This window comes from Ixodes scapularis, unplaced genomic scaffold (assembly GCF_016920785.2).
Source record: "Ixodes scapularis isolate PalLabHiFi unplaced genomic scaffold, ASM1692078v2 PGA_scaffold8__174_contigs__length_109621045, whole genome shotgun sequence".
In the NCBI taxonomy this organism is placed as follows: Eukaryota; Metazoa; Arthropoda; class Arachnida; order Ixodida; family Ixodidae; genus Ixodes; species Ixodes scapularis.
The window spans coordinates 70,607,570-70,615,360 of NW_024609883.1; the positions used below are offsets into that span (position 1 = coordinate 70,607,570).

The 7,791-nt window shown below is 45.2% G+C and overlaps 1 pseudogene; it reads left to right on the forward strand.

The window, feature by feature from the left end:
- The window catches only part of LOC121046310, a 102,411-nt pseudogene extending 95,584 nt beyond the window's left edge, over positions 1-6,827 (forward strand).
- Positions 6,828-7,791: the final 964 nt, after the last annotated feature.

The window sequence follows — 7,791 nt, forward strand, 5'->3', positions numbered from 1 at the left end:
ATCGTTTAGAAGAGCAGCAGAAAGAAAACATCGAAGTCTGATAACAATTTTAATCTTTTTCTTTTCATCTTTTTCTTTTTTTTTATCGTTATATGGACGAAGGAAAAAATGCAAACTAGAGTTGATAGTCAGCGTGACGTGAGATGATACCCTTTGACGGTGTGCATGGGGTCTGAGTGTGTGAGATATATTTTGCGCTGTTACTTTTAGCTCAGGTTTATTCTGCAAGGCTTCTATATAAGAAACAACACAATGACGAGTACCGTATTTTTCGGGATACAGTCCGCAGACTATGCACGTTTAAAAGTTAAAATTTTAGGCAGTTCGGACTATCTACGTCTGCCGACGATACAGGAATTTTGTTTTTAAGATCGTCCATTATGACGAGACGTGACGGATTTTGTGAATGAAAGATTATGTTAATGATGATTTATGTATAATACAAGCTTCTTCGTGAGCTCAGAAAGCAGACATTTCTTAAGGTGCGACCCGTATGAGAAGATTTGCATGTCAACTAATCACCAGGTGCGGACTCTCTAAGCAAAAACTTATATTTTTGACCCCAAATTTGCCCCTGAGGACTCTACGCCGTGTGCGGACTATAGACTGAAAATACGGTGTATAAATCTTTAGTTTTGCTTTTTATGTTTCAGGACCCAATCCTTGTTCGCGGAAGCCTTAGAGACAACTTGGACCCGACCGGCACCCACACGGATGGAGAACTTTGGGATGCCTTGCAAAAATCTCACTTGGACGAGTTTGTATCCAAGCATCCGCAAAGGCTCCTTCTGGACACTGGGGATGGAGGAGCCAATCTCAGGTTAATCCTCTAGCATCATGCCTACCGAGTTTAATTTTATGTTATTTTGTAAAAGGCTAACATTGCCAAGACGATAGTACAATATAATAACGACAACAATATTAAGTAAAATACTTAGAATCAACCATACACAACCGCCTTTAGCACGATCCATCATTGGTAGGCAGCAGTGTTGCGGAATGGGCACCCCCATTCCATTCCAATTCCATTCCGGGGAATTAGGGTTTTCAAGAATTCCATTCCTTTCAACTCCTAGGAATGGGGACACTGGGCCCATTCCCACTCCTGGAATGGCTGGATCGTTCCATTCCATTCCTATAATTCCAAAACGTAAAAATTTGCTCTTGACAGCTACATTGTGTTGCCGGCATAAGCACCATAGAGCTGACATTATCAAACGCATAGACAATTGCAACAAAATGAAAAATGCCTAAAAAAAGCACTGATTTTACTAAGCGAAGCGCAGTGGCACGAAGTGCTTGTTTACATTGTACTGCAAACGTCGAGAAAGCCTCTTGATATGTCGATGCTTGTTTAAAACGTCGGTCTTTCGACCACGTGGCTCGCAACAAACAGCAAAACGTAAATCCACTAATTTTCTTTGGCAAACTTTTTTTTTGCCTGTCTTCTAGGACATACGCGGCCAGCCTTTTTGTTTGATAAGACCATAAAAATATCCAGTCTGTGCGTGGCGCAGAAATAAGCTATAGACGCTTTCAACACGCGCCAGATTGAGCCGCCATAGCCGACCTTCTCTTGTCTTACCGAAATGCCAAGCCACTGAAGCAGACGTTGACAAGCTTCCACAACGGCCTATGCCAGGGAGAAGGACGCAGTAACATCCAAAATGGCAATAACCTGTCCTGCTGTGGTAATTATGAAGTGGAGCGAATGGATCAAGAGGGAATGAAAACTGAAGGTCGGTTATGGTGACGTCCATGCACAGCTGCCTGAAAGCGTTTATATTAAGTACTGTATTCTTCAATTACCTGCACAGCAAAACGGTTAGTACGCTGCTGGAAGCGACTCCATGCACAGTAGCAGGAACACATCCTCTGACAAAGTGCAACCTCTGCGGCGCAACACGAGAGACCATGTCACGAAACAGGCTTTCTGCAGGTCTAGTCAGTGCGGTCACGCGACAAGAGCGGTGACGACAATCTACTTCACCTTACGATGGACCGCACCAGACAGCACGAGAGCCATCGAAACCAATCCAGTGCCTTCTGAGTGTCGCGTGACCCTGGGGCGCAGCAACGCGCCTTGCGTGTAGTCCCGCTCATGGTGCTGGATTGCCTGGGGTGACTCATAGCTCCCGCAGCGGTCCATCACAAGGTGAAAAAAAGTAGGCAGAGTCTAAAGTCGAAGGAAATGAGCGGGAATCTGCTAGCTTGCTTGTAACCCTAACCCACTTGAATGTAAAACATATAACCCAGAAAACAAGCATCGGAAGAAAGTTCAAGTAAAAGGCGGACTTACACGTAAAAATGCAGAATAATAAAACAAGTGTAGGAGCAAAGCGCAAGAGGAGACGAGAGAAGTGAATCTTGCTTTGTTTTATTGTCGAAGCAAACCCACAGTTCGCACTTCAAAGGAGTGCGCGCGAATGAACGTGGAAGGCAGCAGGTTTGCCCGCCTGCTAAACAACGCTCCTCCAACTATACGAAAACAATAACTGATCATCTTTCGGCGGCGCGCGAGTCAACGAGTTATCGGAGCTCTGGGAGTTATGAGTCGTTTCCCGCTCTCAGATCTCAGTCTGTGCGCGCGTGTATTCCCCATGCCTTCGTTTCTTTTGCTTGGTGCTTAGTTTCTTGTTTCGCTCGCTCTCGAGTAACGGCTGTAAAGCCCGTCGCCTGTGCGAAAGGCGCGACCGCCACCCCCCCCCCCCCCCCCTACTCCCCCCTCTACTCGTTGCTTTGACGCCTCTTTGTTTATTTTTTTTTTGCATTTCTTCTGTAGAAGTTTAGAGCTCCACGCGGGTTAGCTGTTTCCCGCCCGCTCATTTTATTTCTGAACAACTGGCTCGCCGACTGGCTCAAATGCGCTGACCGTAAACACTAAAGAAAAAAAAAAATAGAAGAACCGGGCCCCCATTCCATTCCCATTCCATTCCGGGCAAAAGGCATCTAATTCCATTCCCATTCCATTCCCCTCAACGCTGCCGCCATTCCATTCCCATTCCATTCCGGGGTCGTGAAAATTCGGAATGATTCCGGAATCATTCCAACTCCGGAGTGGCAACTCCGCAACACTGGTAGGCAGCAGTGTTGCGGAGTTGCCACCCCGGAGTTGGAATGATTTCGGAATCATGCCACATTTTCGCGACCCCGGAATAGAATGGGAATGGAATGGCGGAAATGTTGAGGGGAATGGAATGGGAATGGATTTATATGCCTTTTTCCCGGAATGGAATGGGAATGGAATGGGCCCGGTTCTTTATATAATTTTTTTATTCATTTCATTTTTTTTTTTTTTTTACGTTTAGCTATACTGAGTTAGTCGAGTAGTCAGCGAGTCAGTTGTTCAGAAATAAAATGAGCGGGAAACTGCAAACCCGCGTGAAGACTTAACGGACTTGTATGCAAAAAAAAAAGAAAAAAAGCAATACAAAAAACAAGCGTCAAAGCAAAAAACAGGGGGGGGGGGGGGAAGGGGGGCGGCGGGTGGCGCCTTTCATCAGTGAAGTTCAACACAAATCCGAATGCCTCTGCGCCTGTTGCATGGCTCAAGGGTACGCCACCAGTCGACGTGAACCTGACCCGCTCCTCTGGTGATCCGATACCCAGGAAGGAGGCCAAACGTGGCCTCGCTGTGCCGACCCATACTTCGTACTCCTGCGACTCGTCTCGAGTGCGCTGTTTCTCGGAGTGCTCACACCTGTGCCGGCCATCTCAGGTCGCAATCCACAGATCTCTGTTTGGATGATGCTAACCGAAACTTGAGGACTGGCATTCATGCGTTGGAGGCGGAAGGTCGGCAGGTAGGGCCGTCACAACAGAGATGCCACCGTATCGATTTTTCAACTGTAACAGAACAGACGACATGTGCTCCAGGATGCTTCAGGTGGTCCACCCTATTCTCGAAAACTCCAAATGCAACTGCCTGCATGGTCTTCAACGAGGTCACATACAACGAGAGTATGTATTGTACTTTCTTACAGAAGCGTGGGCAAAGTTTCATGTTCAAGGCCACACCTACAGATACAAGAATACTAGTTCATTCCGTAGTGACGTCATGTGATCAGTGTTGACAGGGGTGCCCTTATTAGTATTGGACAGGGAAGTGATGATGTTTTGATGGAACTTATTTAGAGGTCGAAGTCTTTTCGTTTTCACTGGTCAGACAGACAGGATGCCAGAGAAGGGACCGCGGTCAATCCTTCATGGAACGTTTTTTGAACCCATTGAAGACTCCGCTTTGTCCGGAACCACTACCTTTAAGGCGAAGCGCCAAGCCTGCGGGAAAGTAATTTCGGGATAAAAAATAAAAGAACTTCCACTTCAAACTTAAAGCCTCATCTCAGTTGGCGTCTCAAAGAAATTTGAAAAACGTATTGCATTATCAGTATTTATATTTCTGCCATCCCTAAAATGTATTCCTCTATTTGATTTTCCAAAGATTTTTTGACTCTTTTTAAAATGTATTTCCTATACGTATCGCAATACATTTTTACAGATATATTTGAGTATCAGTATTTTAGCTACTATTTTTATCTATCCCAGTATTTGAATTTTCAAATACATTTTTGACTATTTCTGCCCAACCCTGCAACGCAATGTAGCTGTCAAGTGACACTTTTAACGTTTAGGAATTGGAGGGGTGGAATGGAGCGACTCAGCCATTCCAGGAGTGGGAATGGGCCCAGTGTCCCCATTCCTAGGAGTTGAAAGGAATGGAATTATCGAAAACTCTAATTCCCCGGAATGGAATTGGAATGGAATGGGGGTGCCCATTCCGCAACACTGGTAGGCAGAAGACAATTGAACTAGGTCCTCGTGTTTTGTGTTTTTGTCTATTGTCGTTGTGGTAGTGCTGTTTATTTGTGATGAGATGGCTGTTACACAAATTAGAAACTTTAGGTGGTAAAGTCTAAGTGTAGAGGTTAAAGCTAAGCCAAGACTGCACACCAAATGAACACCAAAAAAGCAAATACCATACACGCGATAATATCAAGCACCCTTTACGTCGTCAGGCAGCAAGGTAACGCTCTCAACACACTAAGCATATGCCGAACACAGATGACTACGGAAGTTCACCTACGTCACTAAAGCGAGCTGTACTTTTACCCAGAAGTGCACCACTGTAAACATTGAGAGACCAGATACCAAAACAGCATGCCGGTATTACAGATTCGGCTTTGAAAAAATGTCGTTTGTTAAAACGACTAAGACGCTGATATATAACAAAACGGAGTACCTTAGTATATTTTTGCTTCATTCTTCGTTCTTCGGGTGCCTGATTTGCTAACAGGGCAATCTCATTGACCGAGGAACGATAAAAAGACGCTCGAAACTCGCCATACTCTCTTTCCAAAATCTTCCAGTGACTATTCAAACTTCCAGCCCAAAATCTCGCTTATGATCACTGTACTTCGTTTCAGCCTAAGTTCAGATACAGACGACGCTGTACGAGTTAGTGCAACCAATCAAACAGCGCCAAAAGCGCGAGTCACTAGGCTTCTGTTTCTGTTCATGATTCGTTCAGCGGTGGCATAAAACGCACAAAAACATGACGAACGCCACGATGCCGGGGTTTTGACAATGTCCGATTGGACCCATCAGTTCGTAGTGTAGGCAGCCTCTGAACTTAAGGTGAAATGAAGTGTGAAAGAGAACATCTACGCCAATGGCCTTCAATTCATAGGTCGTTCAATGAGAAATACACAATATTCCGTGTAGATCATGCGATTCAAGGGTTGAAGACGCGCGTCGGTTTTCTGAGTCGAGACTTTGGCGCACCAAGCGCTTGGTGGGTGATGTTTTTGGTGTATTGTTTTTCTCATGAAAATATGCCTCAACGATCCTATGCAGCGTTGGGCAGCGACAACTGGCTTGTCTTGCCCGGGCCTTGATTCGAAGACCGCAAGTTCTTATTCTGGACGAAGCCACTTCGCAGGTGGATGGCGACACAGACCGCCTCATTCAAGCCACACTTCGACAGAGTTTCGGAAAGTGCACTGTGATGGCCATCGCACACCAAATCCATACTGTGCTCGACTACGACAAGTATGTACTGGATGCCTTCTGCATGTCACACGTTGAACAATATTTCACACCGGAAAAGTTGAATTGAAGACACAAAATTCCGTTCTTTTATTGACGGTTATTTACGCGGTATTAGTTCAAATGAGATACCTAGAATCGTCTTATCCGTTATTGTGTATCTATTGGAAAAGATTCTTCGTTGGCAGCCTTTGTACTCCAACACAAATCTGAAACTCGTAGCTTGACACTTAATGTGAGGTGTCGCGTAATTTCTGAGATGGAAGCTAGTGGACTTTTTGCGGCCAGAGTCCCGTCCATGAGCACGCTGTTTTAATAACTAGGCCCATTGCCGCTACATTATGCTTTGGAGAAAAAAGGATTCGCACATCCCCACCGTTCGCCATTGATTGAGACATGCAACGATGTAATGCCATAGCCTCTACTCTTTGACGGCTTTACGATGCTCTAAAAATGCTGTTGCGATCTGTGATAGGCTATTCCGGCCATACAATTATTGGGACCGTGATCCTCCAATAAGCAGTCACGCATTTACGATTGGTGCCAATACGGAAATATATATTGTAAGCAGTTTCGTAATTTGTATGATTATTCTCTTTATTTTTATGTACCTTTTTTTATAAAGGATCTTAGTCATGGGCGACGGGAGAGTCATGGAGTACGGACCCGTGGCTGAACTTCTGTCCAACCCTGCAACGATGTTCAGCAGCATGGTCCAGCGCGCAGGAGTGGCGCCACCTCCCGACAACAGGACACGGGAACTTTACCAAACTAAACTTTAGGGGTTCACAATTTTAGCTTGAACCGCTTTCGTGCATTCAAAGATCCCATCGATAAGGCGGATAGCTTATATTTACGTAATGGGCTTGATATTCGGTTTGCTTGTGGGCGTACGTAGCTGGCTCAATATGAGATTGGCTATATCCTAACGCATATTTGCGGAGCAGAGAGCGAGAAGTGATTAAAACTGCTGCCCCACTATTTCATAACTGATCAAAACACGTTTGTGCAGTTTGAAACAATCTTTGGTGTAATATAGCCCGTGTTTTAGAGCGCAACTCTTAGGCGCACGTTTCAGCGTATAGCGGCGGCGGCGGCGCCTTCGCTATCGGCGTAACCGCGCGCATTGCATTAGGCGATGTCACAGACTTGTACACCAATGCTGTTCCCCGCTAAATTTAGCGAAGAAACTGAATTTGTGTGTAGGCATGTGACGTCGCATAATTCTACACTGCGCATTCAGTTTCCCCGCTAAATTTAGCGGCAAAGTGACGTCACACGAACTCAACGCGAATTTAGTTTCCTCGTTAAAATTTAGCTGGAAATTTAATTGGTGTTGAGGTCACGTGGCGTCAATATTTTTAGCTGAATTTAGCAGGAAAACTGTGGGAGGAGGGGAGGGTACAGAGAGGAGGAGGGGAGAGTACTGAGGAGGAGGACGAGGGGAGGGTACGGTATAGTAGGATGGGAAGAAACGAAGGAGGAGGGTATGAAGGAGGAAGAGGACACAGCAGGGGAGGAGGGTGCACAACTAGTATGTGAGGAGAGTGATCTATATTTGTACATGTATATATATATATTTCTTTCTAAAATTGCTTAGCAGAGTATATGCTAAATCAGAATATCTCAAGAACTGCGCTCTAATTTCGCATTCCAGAGATTTCTAAAATTCTTTGACTTTTTATTTGCGCCTTAAAGCCAAATTCGAACAATGAGCGACATGTCAAAAGCCGCATTTAGTGGAGA